Consider the following 16593-nt stretch of genomic DNA (forward strand, 5'->3'; position numbering starts at 1 on the left):
CTGATACTGCGGGTGAAGCGCGCCGTCTTTTATACATTAGTCATCGAAGGTTCAAGAGTAATCGCTGGTGCCCATCTGTCTTCCAGAAAGTACTACTGAAGTGGCGTCGCGCATAAAATTACATCACACAAGGTGCCGTGACAACAGACAGCGAATAGAACCATCGATAACACATCGAGAAACTTCCGATACATGCAGGCGCTTCCTTCGCAGAGCGATGACATTTAACATTTGTTTGCTGGTTAAAGGCGGTCTACCGATAAAGATAAAGAAGCAGACGTGTCATTATTGTTGAGTTTGCAATATTTACTACAAATTTGATTTTTACAAATAAATAATAAATAAGGCGTGTTAACATATACCGGATAGAGCCAACCAGACGTAATTCAGCATCTAGTGGTAATTCTAGTAAATAGAGCAGTATTCACGGTTCTTACCTATTTTGCAGCAGGATTTAAAACCAGAGCAACCAGGATAGGGTAGGTAAAGCGTCTTCGGGCAGTTTGTGTGATACACGCACCCATAACCTTTTTGGTCACACACTGAAGGTTTCCGCGCTGCAAAGAATTTAGTTGAAGAAAGGATTACTCCAACGAATCATGTAAGTTTACCGTGCACTTTTAATGGCGATGGGACAGTGCCATAACAGATGCGCGCAGAAAGCATTAAAACAACTGTAGGAAAACTATTCTAAGCTGCTTTACAACCTACAAGAATATACAACACACCTACAGCGCTGGCAAATGGTTATTTACACTGCTTCACAGGCATTCCTGATAACATTTTTTTTATATTCCAAGTTTTATTATGTTTCTCTAATCTGGGGTACCCCTGATTTGTATTCTTTTGTACTTTACAGCGCTCGACATGAACCTATCAATCACTTATCAAGCTTAAGCTTCTGCCTAACGTAATTGAAATCAGTGTCATCATTACATGCATGCAAGAATTATGAGGCTCCGAATTGGCCATACAGCCACTACTTTGAAAAACATTTATTAGAGAAAAGTTTACATCTTTCCTCTCGTAGCTTCCAGTACTGCCTAAAGGGGCACATTATAACAAGCAGCATTAGAAAATATCAAATCTAGGGTATTATTTACGTTTTACTTTTTATTTGATGACTAAACTTCAACATGAAATGTATTGCAAGGTTATAAAAATGCAGCGCGTCCCTTACGAACTCGATAAAGTAGCTTGTGCAGGAAAGCACAAGGCCATTTGACGGGTTTTGAGGTTTATGACACCGTGCTCAGCGGCGCGTACTTCAAAGCGGCCATGCTGTAGTGCCGAAAATAATAAGTGGAACAAGTGAAAACGGTGAAGTTGAAGCACACGATTGCTTTTACATGTTTCGAAAAATTCAAGATCACCATCTTACAATGAAGGCAGTTTCGTATAGTCCAAATGAGAGTCATCATGATCCACAAGTGCCAGACCGCTATTATTAGAAGGTCGTGCATCAGCATGACAAGACACAAAAGCAATTGATGCTGCCGGTTGCGCAGTGGAGGTGTACGTCTTTATTGCGCATGCTATTTTAGAAGCGATGTTTCAAAGCTAGTATAACGTGGAATCAAAACGACATGTTCGCGAGCTGTCCTAACGCCCTCGTCAGTACACTGATGAACAAAGCTGTCCATCACAAAATGACAGAATAAATCACGTTGACTTAGGGTGAAGTATTGCAGGTACGTTTGATGTGAAATGAAAGAAAGGTAAAAACAGAAACATGCATGTTAGATTTTAGCACCAAGAACTCATGTTATGCCTTATATACACCGCGTCTCCCGCAACGTATTAAGCGTTATAGTGAAGGGTGCAATAACCGGTCGGGGTGAAGGGTGGATCTCCAGTTGTGGAAATCTGAGGGCCGTCCCATGCAGTCTTAACTTTCTTCAACTAGGTGGTGAGGAATTCATTAAAGACAAAGTAGTCCACTTCTGTGTTTACTAGGGCCATGAGCGTTTCACCGTAGAGAAGCACGCCGGGGTCTGTGGATCTTGCTCTTGCATTACAGTTGGCTCGTGGCTTCAGATCATAGCTGCGTCGAGTATTCATGCTCTTGCTAAGTCATGACGTTGGGCTTTCTTTATTTCGTGTTTTTTTTTAGAGCGCAGCTCCTAGGCACCTGTTCCTGCTGCGAGCGTCGGCGGTGGCGTAACCGAGCGAACAAGCACAGCGAACGATGAAAGCAAACGCGGCGCTCAGCGGCGGGGAAGCGGATAGGATGCAGCGGAACCACGAGGCGGAAAGCGGAGGAGGATATCAGGAAAGCGTGAGAAAAAAAGCGTAGTGTGGTGATGATGGCTATGAGATGGCACTAGAGTAGCGCGCAGCCTTTGGGAGGTCTGTCAGCGGCGGCTGCTTTGAATCCCGCCCACGCGTCACCCACCCAGTGGCCCTCGCGATCTCCACCTCAACGGGGCAATGACGCCGCGACTCGCTTTATTTGCAACTTGCAGGACGAGACAGATTTTCCGAGCCAGCCAATAACTCGAGAAGTGAAAACAAGCATAGAGCTGCGATCAAATTTCGCAGTAGGGAGTATCGTAATCGCCGGTACATTTCTTTTCTTCGAAACTGTGTCACTGCTACGTCATCGAGATTATTCCTTCACTGTCTCCGTCAGCGGGAGGGGACTTTCAGCATTTTGACGAATAGCAACGAACCGCAAATCGATCGAGCGCTACTTTGGTTTTCAGGTAAGGGCTAACGCACCAGCCACGCGCTGGGCCAGTATACGGTCGACGCGGCGGGGAGGGCTCGTGGCCTTGTGACGGTGAATCGAAAGTCGCCGATTTCTCCACTGCGTTCACGCCAGGTATTCGCCGCTGTTACTTGGTCGTTCGCGTTGGTGTAGTCACGGCGTGTGTACAGTAAAGCCTCGTAGTTTTACTACGCGCCACGGGAATTTGCGTTAGACGCGGCTCATTTCTCCACGGCGATAACACAGCGAATGGTTGCAGGAGGCACGCGAATAGTCCGTCATCCTTGCGTAGCCGCATAGGTCGACAGGCAGGCATGCGGGCGGCTGCAGCTGCAGGAGATGGACATCTACGTAAAGTGTTAATCGGCAACCATGTCATATTTCTCAATCTTGCTGTCTGGGACAGTAAGACGTGATTCATGGAAAAAAGATGGCTTCTTGGGCGGTTGCCACGTGGGAGTTCGTGCTTCGTGGGCAATCTTAGTTTCATGAGCTTAATTTCATTGATGAGGCCGACGTGGATTTTGTGGGCGACGTGGACTTTGGTTAGGCATAGGGCTAGGTGCGCGCGTCTGGAGCGTGAACGAAGAAGCTCCGCCAACAAATGCCACATTGTAGCCACGGCGAAGAATCATACTGCGCCCAAACTTTCAGTCACGAATCTCACTATATATGGAGCTTGTGCCCATACAAGAAAGTAACGTTGAAAGTACAATAATAGCTGCGAGCACAGCCGTCGGTCATCGAATTCTTGTCTACATATCAGGTGTTTCGGTTGCTTATCCGCTATCAATAGGATAGCAATTACATGGGTACTATAGGCGCATTTCTGCCGTCGTTGTCGCCATGAGTTTCGGTATAAAATTCAAGGCTAGTGGACACCGACGGCATGTAGACATTGACATGAGTATTCCGAAATATTCATGCTGTTATAAGGACGAGGGAGTCACGCGAAAGGCATGATGACCATTTGTGGTAGAGGACTGTCTGTCGACGATGGCACGCCGACAAAGACATGACGAGGGTCCGAAGACGAAGTTAAGATGACAACAATGGAATGAGTGCGACGACACCATGACGCCAGTTACACAACTAACGTCTTAAATGAACGAGATGGCATGTGGGTGTCCTTATTAACATGACACAGTTGCAACGATGAAATGACAAAGAGGCAATAACATCCATAGAATTACGAAGGCGGTATGCCGATGACGGCATGAAGATAATGAGATGACGATTGTGAAATCAAGACGGTGGTATGATAGGGCGGCATTATGACAACGGGCTGACGACGAGTCTTTGACCACGAAGACGTGACGACGACTGCAACGTGAATACTGCATGGCGTGATGACCATAGCTGATCAAAACAGGATGACGAAGCTGGAATGGCAGCGATGGAACGCCCACGACACCATGACGATGACCATATGACCACGAAGACATTATCACGACTGTCTGATCACAACGCAATGATGCGTACAGCCTTACAACTGAAGCATAATTACACCCGCCGTGGTTGCTCAGTGGCTATGGTGTTGGGCTGCTGAGCACGAGGTCGCGGGATCGAATCCCGGCCACGGCGGCCGCATTTCGATGGGGGCGAAATACGAAAACACCCGTGTACTTAGATTTAGGTGCACGTTAAAGAACCCCAGCTGCTCGAAATTTCCGGAGTCCTCCACTACGGCGTGCCTCATAATCAGAAAGTGGTTTTGGCACGTAAAACCCCATAATTGTTGTTGTTGAAGCATAATTACCATCGAAGACCAGCTTGATTGCGATAGAATAGCTAAGATGTGTCGTTGATGGAAGGCCGAAGACGGTATGACGACAATGGTATAACGACCGCCTTGTGACAACGTCTGGTTAACGCCGACGGCATCGCGAAAGCCAGACTGCGAAGTTCAAGCGACGAAAAGAGAATGACCATGATGACATTAGACCGACGTATAACTAATGTATTACGACGACTGGTTGAGTGAGCAATGATGAATATGCATAACAACGGCATGAGAGCAATAAGGTGGCTACGAGAACAGGACGAGGACTTTATGACGGCCAATCTAAGGCGTCAATAGTGTGATCACCACGGCGTGACGACAATCTGGTGACGAAGCAGGAAGCACAACGATAAAATGACGACGATGGTATCATGACTATGACGTCAGAAATAATTACGTGATGACTTATAACAATGATGGCGTCACGAGATCCAAACGACAAAGCTGGACTAGCGACAGCGTAATGACCACAATGGTATACCGAGAATGCGCACCTTTAGCTCCGCAAGCTATCAGGTAGGAGGGGTGATTTGAACGGCGTAAAACGCGTGACAACGCCGGCATGACGCGAGTAAGGTGACGAAGATGAAATTAACATAATCTAAAGACCATGACGGTATCACAAGCACTTACCTAGTAGCCCAAGCTGGAAAGTGACTTTGCCCCTAGGATTGGCGCAAAAGGATAGATAGATAGATAGATAGATAGATAGATAGATAGATAGATAGACAGATAGATAGATAGATAGATCGCACACGACGCGCGTCGACGATTCTATAGTCCTTGGAATTAATACGGAACCTTATGGGGACCGTGATTCGGACGGCAGATATGCGCCTGGTGTGTTCACCACAAAATACAACGGGGTGTTCGCCTAGCAGCACTAGTACTAGGTTGTAAGGGTAGGCTGAAACAGGCGGGTGCTATAGGGAAACGGAGAAGCAAGCAATACTCGTCGTCTTATTCTGTTTCACCAGCACTATGCCCACTACTAAATGCCTTCAGTACTGCGCATATAATTGTTATCGCAATAATGGGATCACCGAAAATAGGTAATCGATGCACGAATGTCGGTATAGTAAAGTTTTGTTTGCACCCGTTCTCAACCTCGCACCTCCAAAGAGCACTGCATATCGATGCATCTCTAGCTGTGCTATAATATTGCAGCTTACTCGCGCCACCAAGAAAGGGTCACGAAATTTCTATACGCCCTGTTTCTCGCAGATTTGTGGATCCCCTCATTGGTCCAACACGAAAGCAAGGACAAAAGAAACTCTTATCGCTCGTGTCTTCTCACTTCATTTATTAAATATCTTGTTCCCCTCCTGTTTTTTTCCTTATTTTAGAATGACAAGAAACGCTGCTTGACTCTGATAAAAAATTTCGCCGTTTCTTGAATAATACTTCCAGGACGAAGAACTTTTTCGTCGACGAATGAAAATCGTTGTTCACTAGAAATTACTAGTAACAACGTAAAGCTCATTCAAGTTTTTAAGTATATATACAGTCATAACATAAGAAGCCTACAAACACTGACACCAAGGACACCATAGGGGAAATAACTTGTGCTTAATAAATCGAATTACGAACCGATTAATTAATGGAAACGAAAGTGGATGAAAAAACAACTTGCCGGAGGTGGGAGCGATCCCACAACCTTCGCATTTTGTTGGCTTCTTATGGTATGAGTAATAAAAATCGGCCCCTTGGTTACATATATATATATATATATATATATATATATATATATATATATATATATATATATATATATATATATATATATATATATATATATATATATATATATATATATATATATATATATATATATATATATATATATATATGTATATAGATGTATTGCAAATAAAAATTGCCGCAGAAGTCATCTCGCGATGATTGTAAGCGGTAATGAGTATAGCAGTGGAGCAATCCAGCGACACACCATATTCCTGAAGTCGCGTTAATTTAAGACGTGTAGTGGTAATTCTGGGACTTTCGCTGGTTGGCTGTGTTCATCGCCCATGAGCATGAAGGCATATTTACGACTCAATGACGTCGACGCAGTGACGAGGGAATGAGGAAGAGAGCATATCGGTTCAACACAAAGGAGTATAAAAATACGGCATGATGACAATGACAGGTCGATTCCTAGATTATGATGATGCTATAATGACGACGACGTGACGTCGACATCATGAAGACAATAAGCTGACGACGACTATAGTCGTTGTCATCTATATATGGCGACAATGGGGTGACGACAACTGTATGAAGCCAACTCGATGAAGGAGCGAATATGACGACGACTGCACAACCAAAGCCTCATGATGCCGTTTGTATCATTACAGATGCATGATAGCGTCTTTGTGACGACAACGCAATGACGACCATCGCTTGACAATTGTGGCATAATAACGCATCAGTTATGACGGCATGATTCCGATAGAGTGATGAACAAGAAATGACGTCGATGGATCAACGACAGTGATATGACGACGATGGCATGACGATGATGGCTTGGCGACAACGGTATGACAACGATAGCAGAAGAAAGTCGGATGTCCAAGTTAAAATGATGACCATGGAATCACCGCCACGGCATCTCGACGATGGTACACAACGAATGCGATGACGTTGATGACAATGACGGTATGACCATGATGCATTGATGTTGATAGCATGACAACGACATGAGGACATTGGGAAGACGACGAGTGTATGATGGAAATGGCACAACAATTACTGTGTGACGACGTTGACGTTACGACAATGGCATGACGGGAATCGGATAACGACACTAGAGTAGCGATGATTGCCCGATTTTAACCGCGATACAACGACGGTCTGGCATTGAAGGTGTGATCGCTAGATTCTGGCGATGACGGCTAACAAGGGCGGATCATCACGGTAGAATGACGGCGGTGTGATTACAAAACAATGATGAATAATGACGTCTACTATATGACGAAAGCGGTAGGCGACAACGCTATCACGACAATGGGATCACGTAACTGAAGTAATAAGAATGATAAAGCTACAGCATCATGGCGACGGCTGACAGCGACGGTGGGACGACAATGGCATGATGAAGACCTCATGACAAAAATCGGAAGACAAAGCTAGAATGACGGCAATCCAACAACTACGACAGCATCAAGAGCGTGAAAACATACCTATAGTCGGATCCAACTCAAGCCTGCGGTGAAGCCCCACCAACGCCCTCGTAAACGCCAGCCACTGTTCCTCCGCGAGGTTGCAAATAGTTCCTACTTCAAGCTTGCCCTGTTACCTAAATAAGGCGTTAACCACAAAAATGAAATTATAAGCGAGTAATTTCATTTTGTACGTTTTCATTCATCTATTATAGTGGAAAGGTGAAAGCCTGGTTCTTTATTGAAGTGAAATAAAACGCTCGCTTCGCTGCAACTACTTACTGTGAAGTTTGAGTTCAATTGATAGTGTAGTTTCATGAGTAAAATTGGGCCAGTAGTGAAATTAATTGTAACGCGGACTTTTGAAGAGTGAAATACTCAGATTCCATACTTTGTCCATGTATGTTTCACACCTCGTCGCTTCTGCCAATGAAAAGACTCTTGAAGAACAGCAGAGGCTCCGGGGTTATCAAGTACGACGACATTTTCAAATGGTCGCACGACGACGACTTTGTTTGCTTCCGTGATTGGCTGGCGGAGTAATAACCCCACGTGGCCTGTGTGCCTTGGTTGCCAACTGCTGTTTTTTAAAGTTGTATCCTACTATAGTAGCACAAGTTACTACACAACTAGGACCACTAGGTCGGAGTTGAAGGCTTGACGACGACAGAATGACGAGAGTCAGATTGCAAAGCGTGAATGACGACATTCGAACAACCAAGGTTGCATCAAAGACGCGATGCGACTACGAATGCATGTATAATGTATCACGACTATGTCTTCGTGACGACGGCACACGAATGTCGGAGATGCCGTGGTGGCTTAGTGGTTATGGTATCGAACTGCTAAACACGAGGTCACGGAATAAATTCTGGCGGTGGCTGCCAGAAAAAGCCGCGTGAGGGCCTTTAGGCGCATCCGTGCTTATTGATCGTGATGGTATGACCACTGCGCCGGTGGAGCTGGTCTGAGAGGAAGAGCCATCCATGTATATGTGGACTCAGTGAAAGTCGAAAGTGCGCAAACAATGCAGATCTACTTGCTTCAAGGCCAGGGCAGGCAGGTCGGTCGTCTTTCTTATCCCTGAAACTGAAAGACGCATTTGAGGTTGTTGTAAACACAACAAAGCTGAGGCTGAACGCGCTGAGGGGGTGAAGCCCGATGGTAAGAAGGCACGTTGGATAAGGACGCCTGTGGTCAATGTTTGCGACGGCAGGAAAGAGAGCTTGACTGCACCCGTGAAACATGACGAACATGTGCCCTAAGCGTGTCGGTGCTAATGTAAGTCGTGATCGGATCGTCTTAAGCTTTTATAATATTTCCTGCTGTTGTGGTGCTCCGCAGAAGGCCTAGGCAAACACGTAGTACCTGTGCTTGCACGCCCTGAAGTTCTCGAACATTTCACTTTTATGTTTTAGCAAGTACGCGAGAGCTATATCGTAGGAATCAGATAAAAAGTGCTCGATATAACTAGCATGCAGCCCACTGACGATCCCCATGTTTTTCCGGCGATGAACTTGAAGACGTGAACAATAGATGTGAGCTTCATCTTCAAGTAGGCAACCTGAGGGCTCCAACAGAAGCCCCGGTAAACAATGACGCCCCAAAACCGATGATTTCTGTTTTAGGAGATAGACGGGCCATTGATGCATACTGGCTAACGAGTCATCGCTTTTCGCGTAAAAACGACTAACGCACATTTTTCCGTTGAGATGGTAAGGCCTTTTGTGTGAATATAGTCAGATGATATACTCAAATTGCACAAACAGGCCTGGAGTGCGGCCTGATCCCGGTGACCAGAACCGGTAAAGCACTCTCTCACCAGAGCAGGATTGGCCACCCTGGAGCAGTACTTGGCCACAACCTCTTATATGAATACAACAATCAAACCCCGGCCCTCAGTCTCCAGCAGCCGCGAATCAACTGACCACGGCGGCGATCAAATCTGTGACGCAGCAGAGGGTGCTAAGAATACCTGGCTCCGGACAGGCCGCCATTGGAATCTGAATCTGCCAATGTTTAACGTTAGAACGTTATCTAGTGAGGCGAGTCGGGAAGTGTTATTGGAGAAATTAGAGAGTAGTAAAAGGGGTATAACAGGGCTTAGTGAGGTTAGGAGGACAAAAGAAGCATATACAGTGCTAAAAAGCGGGCACGTACTGTGCTACCGGGGCTTAGCGGAGAGACGAGAACTAGGAGTCGGATTCCTGATTAATAAGGAAATAGCTGGTAACATACAGGAATTCTATAGCATTAACGAGAGGGTGGCAGGTCTTGTTGTGAAACTTAATAAGAGGTACAAATTGAAGGTAGTACAAGTCTACGCCCCTACATCCAGTAATGACGACCAGGAAGTCGAAAGCTTTTATGAAGACATGGAATCGGCGATGGGTAAAGTCAAAACAAAATACACTATACTGGTGGGCGACTTCAATGCCAGGGTAGGCGAGAAGCAGGCTGGAGACAAGTCAGTGGGGGAATATGGCATAGGCTCTAGGAATAGCAGAGGAGAGTTATTAGTAGAGCTTGCAGAACAGACTAATATGCGGATAATGAATACCTTTTTTCGCTAGCGGGTTAGTCGAAAGTGGACGTGGAGGAGCCAGAATGGTGAGACTAGAAATGAAATACATACTTGATACTCTGAACTTCATACTCTGCGCGAACCCTGGCATCATACAAGATGTAGACGTGCTCGGCAAGGTGCGCTGCAGTGACCATAGGATGGTAAGAACTCGAATTAGCCTTGACTTGAGGAGGGAACGGAAGAAGCTGGTACATAAGAAGCCAATCAATGAGTTAGCGGTAAGAGGGAAACTAGATGAATTCCGGATCAAGCTACAGAACAGGTGTCCGGCTTTAACCCAGGAAGAGGACCATAGTGTTGAAGCAATGAACGACAATCTTATGGGCATAATTAAGGAGTGCGCAATAGAAGTCGGTGGTAACGTCGTTAAACAGGAAACCAGTAAGCTATCGCAGGAGACGAAAGATCTGATCAAGAAACGCCAATGTATGAAAGCCTCTAACCCTACAGCTAGAATAGAACTGGCAGAACTTTCTAAGTTAATCAACAAGCGTAATACAGCGGACATAAGGAACTATAATATGGATAGAATTCAACAGGCTCTCAGGAACGGAGGAAGCCTAAAAGCAGTGAAGAGGAAACTAGGAATAGGCAAAAATCAGATGTGTGCGTTAAGAGACAATGCCAGCAATATCGTTACTAATATGGATGAGAGAGTTCAAGTGGCGGTAGAGTTTTATAGAGATTTATACAGTACCAGTAACACCCACGACGATCAGGTGAGAGAGAATAGTCTACAGGAACTTGAAATCCCACAAGTAACGCTGGAAGAAGTAAACAAAGCCTTAGTAGCTATGCAAAGGGGGAAGGCAGCTGGGGAGGATCAGGTAACAGCAGATTTGTCCAAGGATGGTGGGCAGAGTGTTCTAGAAAAACTGGCCACCCTGTATAAGCAATGCCTTATGACTTCGACCGTACCGGAATCTTGGAAGAACGCTAACATAATCCTAATCCATAAGAAAGGGGACGCGAAAGACGAAAAATTATAGACCGATCAGCTTACTGTCCGTTGCCTACAAAGTATTCACTAAGGTAATCGCAAATAGAATCAGGAATACCATAGACTTCTGTCAACCAAAGGGCCAGGCAGGATTCCGTAAAGGCTACTCAACAATAGACCATATTCACACTGTCAGTCAGGTGATAGAGAAATGTGCGGAATATAACCAACCCTTATATATAGCCTTCATTGATTACGAAAAAGCATTTGATTCATTCGAAACCTCAGCAGTCATGAAGGCACTACGGAATCAGGGTGTAGATGAGCCATATGTAAGGATACTGGAAGATATATATAGCGGTTCCACAGCCACCGTAGTCATCCACAAAGAAAGCAACAAAATCCCAATAAAGAAAGGCGTCAGACAGGGAACTACGATCTCTCCAATGCTATTCACAGCATGTTTACAGGAGGTATTCAGAGACCTGGATTGGGAAGAATTGGGGATAAAAGTTGATGAAGAATACCTGAGCAACTTGCGTTTCGCTGACGATATTGCCTTGCTTAGTAACTAAGGAGACCAATTGCAATGCATGCTCACTGACCTGGAGAGGCAAAGCAGAAGGGTGGATCTGAAAATTAATCTACAGAAAACTAAAGTAATGTTTAATAGTTTCGGAAGAAAACAGCAGTTGACGATAGGTAGCGAGGCACTGGAAGTCGTAAGGGAATACATGAACTTAGGGCAGGTAGTGACCACGGATCCGGATCATGAGACTGAAATAACCAGAAGAATAAGAATGGGCTGGGGTGCGTTTGGCAGGCATTCTCAAATCATGAACAGCAGGTTGCCATTATCCCTGAAGAGGAAAGTGTATAATAGCTGTGTGTTACCAGTACTCACGTATGGGGCAGAAACTGGAGGCTTACGAAAAGGGTTCTGCTGAAATTGAAGACGACGCGACGAGCTATGGAAAGAAGAATGATAGATGTAACGTTAAGGAAAAAGAAAAGAGCAGATTGGGTGAGGGAACAAACGCGGGTAAATGACATCTTAGTTGTAATCAAGAAAAAGAAATGGGCATGGGCCGGACATGTAATGAGGACGGAAGATAAGCGATGGTCATTAAGGGTTACGGACTGGACTCCAAGGGAAGGGAAGCGTACTAGGGGGTGGCAGAAAGTTAGGTCGGCGGATGACATGAAGACGTTTGCAGGGACAACATGGCCACAATTAGTACATGACCGGGGTAGTTGGAGGAGTGTGGGAGAGGCCTTTGCCCTGCAGTGGGCGTAACTAGGCTGATAATGATGATGATGATTATTATGATGATGATGAGTCAGATCCTGTGTTGCTGATTTCTGTAGCCTTGCGCGAACCTGCAGGCGAGTGACCGCTGATCACGAGATGCAGTTGTAGTCGGCGTAGAATGAGACACTCACTGTTTCCGGTAGGGATCCGGCCAGCCCAAGAAGCGCGCGGTTGAAAAGAACAGGGCTTAGAACACCGCCTTGGGGAACACCTCGGCATGTGTAGCGGTCGGTAGTCGGACCATCTTCCGTACGTACGAACAAGGACCTTTGTGTCAAGTAGCTTCTGATGCATCGATATACTCGCCCTCCAAGTTCAATTGTCATAAGTGCGTCTAGAATGGTTTGATGGGAAACGTTGTCGTAAGCGCCATTCACGTCAAGGAAGAGTGCTACTTATAATTGCTTCCGAGATTTTTGCTGTTCTACGTATAATAGATCCGTGACACTGTCAATCGATGCAAGACCTCGTCGAAATCCCACCATAGAGTCAGGATAAATTTTGTGGTGTCCAAAGTACCATTCGATACGCATGAGGATCATACGTTCCATGAGCTTCCTGACGAAGCTGGCCAGAGCTATAGGCCGATACTATGCCAGTTAGAGCGGCGACTTTCCTGCTTTTAGAAGCGGTATCAGGCGGCTGCGTTTCCATTCCTGTGGGACGACACTACCTTGCCATGAACTATTAGAAATGCTGAGAAGTTTTCTTCGTGCTTTGGACCTACGTGGCGCAAAACAGTATATGTTATGCCATTGGGCCCTGGTGAAGACGAACACCTACAGAGCTCGAGCAGCTTCTAGCTCTTCCCTAGAGAATGGAGCGTCCATACTTGTATCTTGTAGCCATGTCAGGGACTAAAACTGTGCCGCCGGCGACTTTCACACAAAACTCCTCTGCAACGTCTATCTCTCGGCGGTTTTGGTAGAGAGCAAGGGCATTAAAAGGGCGTCGTTGCTGGAGACTTGAGCGAAGACTCCGTAGGCTACGCCACACACGGGAAAATGGCTTCCGGGGGTCCAGTCCCTCGCAAATGCATTTCCATCTTTGATCCGCTAGCTTATTCATTCGGCGTTTTATCTTCTTTCGCACGCGCCGAGCTTCTTTGAGGACAAGAATTGACTTCGTGCGCCTGTACCTCTTTGCAGCTCGGCGACGTAGTGGACGTAGCATTTCCAATTCAATGTCATTCTCTGTATACTTTGATAAATGTGTGAAGCAGCGTGTAGAATCTTGCATTGCGTCTGCAATTATGTCTTTTAATCTGCGTGCGATATTGTTCTTGCATGTGTCTTCTACATGATCTTGAAAGACTGACCAGTTGATTTTGCGAGATAGAACTGGTAATGCGGCGTCTAGCCCATCGATTCTCACATAGGTCGGAATATGGTCACTCCCATGGGTTTTAATGTCAGTGAACCACTTCACGCTCTAAGTCAGGCAACGTGAGACCTCAGTCAAATCAAGGCAGCTGCTGTACGTGGTTCCTCGCAGAAATGGCGGGCTTCCGTCATTTAGAAGACACAGCTTGTGGCCTGATGCAAAGGATATTATTGACCTGCCCCTCAAATTAATCCTGGAGCTTCTCCATATATGGCGATGAGCGTTGAAGTCCCGTGTTACTATTCAAGGACTGGGAGTAGCAGCCATAATAACTTCCAGTCTTTTGCTATCAAACTGAATTGTTAGGGAAAGGTAGACGCCAATAAGAGTAAAATACAGCCTCTTATGTTTCACAGTAACACAGACGTATTTGTTACCGTCGTGTGGTGCTACGGGCTGGGAAAAATACGTAAGGGCCTTGAGAATGCAAACCAGAACCTTACTACTACGGACACATGTGTTTGAAACAAGAGGTTCCTATCCTGATTGTCTTATGGAGGCTGATAAGTTCGGTTCGCAGATGACCAATGTAAGAAAGTGGCTTTCAAAGACGAAGTGTCGAAAATCCAAAATACGTGACCTCAGGCCTCTAGCATTCCCTTAGAATATGAAGGCACTTCTGACATCATTCCGGAACAATCGCTGTTGTCGATTAGCCATGGCCCTGCTGTAGAAGTTCTCACGCACTAGACTTCTGTTCTTCCGGAATCTCGGTCCGCTCGCTGGAACCGGATTGATGGCATCCAGCACTTGCAACGCACTTCGAGCTGTTGTTGTCTGTAGCTTGTCCAGAAGAAAACGAATAGCACTCACCAGAGAGCTGATCACGACAACAATTTGTTGATCTTGGTCCGTCAATTTATCAGTAACAGACGAAGTGTCCCTTGCTGTAGAAGTCTGATTTCACTCAGTAGGGGCATGCAGCCTCGGGAATGCAGGCCAAGTGTCCGCATCCGCTCTGTTCGATGCACCTTTGTCCTTTCAGCTGACTGCATTTGGCCTGGGCAGAAGATGGATGATAATAGACGTGGGTGCGTTGCGCTGAGGCTTTGGAGGCTCTTGATCGACGTCAGCGACGTTATCGTCGTCGCCTAATGCATGTTGCTGCTTCTCCATGAGGCGAGTGGTCTCTAACCATCCTCATTAATATTGTCATTTCCTTTCGAATCAAAGGATATTCTTTCGTGGAGGCATCGTGAGGGCCCCTGTAGTTTGTGCACTTCAGCACACTGGCCTCGCACGTATTAGTGATGTGAGGCCCAGTGCAGCGAGAACAGACGGTAGTATTATTGCTACTATTATTACTCACAAGGCGAAGTTTCATGCACTTCCGGCACTGCAGTGGTTTTGGTATAAAGGGGCCAACTACGTGTCGGAAGGGGCCCACTTTTACGTGCAGTGGGAGAGATTCGCCCTTAAATATGGTCTTAACACGCCGTGACGTGCCGAGACGACACGCGTTTGTGATGACGGTGTTTTCTGCAGCTCGCTTAATTAGGATCGACAGATAGGAGTAGACAATGGTCTCGTCAACATTGTAAATTACGCCAATACTGACTTGTTCGCCCAGCGGAATACGAGGGCGGACTTTCATGCCGTCAAGTTCCGTTACTTTGCGCAAAGAATCCAATGCAGCCACGTGTTCTACGTCAATCGCTAGCATGTTCTTACGGGTCTTTATTCTGATATCTTTGATTACATTCGGAACCAGCGCCTCTAGATGTGACGACACGGCTTGACTGTTGAGGCGTCTGAGGTTGTCAGTGGCGAGAACTGGCGCGAACAGGATGGTGAGCACCTCAGTATTCCGCGAAGATCTCACGATGGACTCACTCAAATTCAATGATGCGCTGAGAAACCTTCACTTTGTTTTACGATTCCGCACCAGATCGAAGGTTTCGTCACAAGAATCTTCACTGCTGACACAGCAGTGCATGGTGTCGTAGCTGTCAGTGTCGCTTTCGGTGCCGTTGCGTTTCCTGAAGGCAGCCACCGCGGGCACTGCCGAGTCCGGCGGACGCGCGTGAGACTCCATCTCCATCGCAGTTAAGGAGGAAACAGCAGTTCACTGACAAAGTCTAAGAAATTCACAAAATGAGTAGAGCTGCAAGATTGAGCGTTGTGCCCCAAAGGCACTTCGTGTTCTCGGCACGTGAACAAAACTTCATAAATGGCCGTGAGCCTCTAGATCCTGTGCACGATTGCGTTTATGTAGGTCTAATACCCACAGCACGCCAGATTCATGAGGAGAAAGTTTATAGAATTAAAAACATGGCAACACACTTCAGCAATCATGCAGAATCACAATCCAGTTGCCATGAAAGTTATTTCTTTCGAGCTGTTATAATAAGAATTTCAGTGGCCTGTTACTAAATCACATAGTATAAAGCGTTGCCCTATATCGAGATTTCTTTGGAAGCCCAGATACGTGTAACGCCTTCGAGCACTGGATAACAAATTTTTAGAAAGGCAGGAATTGGTGCACAATCATGTTAGTTCGCCAGAACATTGGACATAGTGCCCCCTTTTTTCTTGAGATCTGTTTACAGTTCTGCCCGGGCAGCGGCTTAAAGTTTTTTTCAGCTTCGTGAAACGCAGCTAAAATGCTCCGGGTCACATCCATGCGGAATTTACTAGAAGAACGTATACTTATTTCATATTTTCGGAGAATGTGTAGCAAAGCATATTTACTATCTTCTTTTTGATTTACTGGTTTGTGA

The 16593-nt window shown here is 45.9% G+C and overlaps 1 long non-coding RNA gene across 1 annotated transcript in view; it reads right to left on the reverse strand.

The window, feature by feature from the left end:
- LOC142577951 (uncharacterized) overlaps nucleotides 1-16593 on the reverse strand; it is a 43052-nt gene that overhangs the window by 16316 nt on the left and 10143 nt on the right. Inside the window, exon 2 of the long non-coding RNA XR_012827110.1 lies at nucleotides 438-557. This is a non-coding gene — a long non-coding RNA (uncharacterized LOC142577951). The remainder of the gene's footprint in view (nucleotides 1-437; nucleotides 558-16593) is intronic.

The sequence above is a fragment of the Dermacentor variabilis genome, chromosome 4 (assembly GCF_050947875.1).
Source record: "Dermacentor variabilis isolate Ectoservices chromosome 4, ASM5094787v1, whole genome shotgun sequence".
Classification (NCBI taxonomy): domain Eukaryota; kingdom Metazoa; phylum Arthropoda; class Arachnida; order Ixodida; family Ixodidae; genus Dermacentor; species Dermacentor variabilis.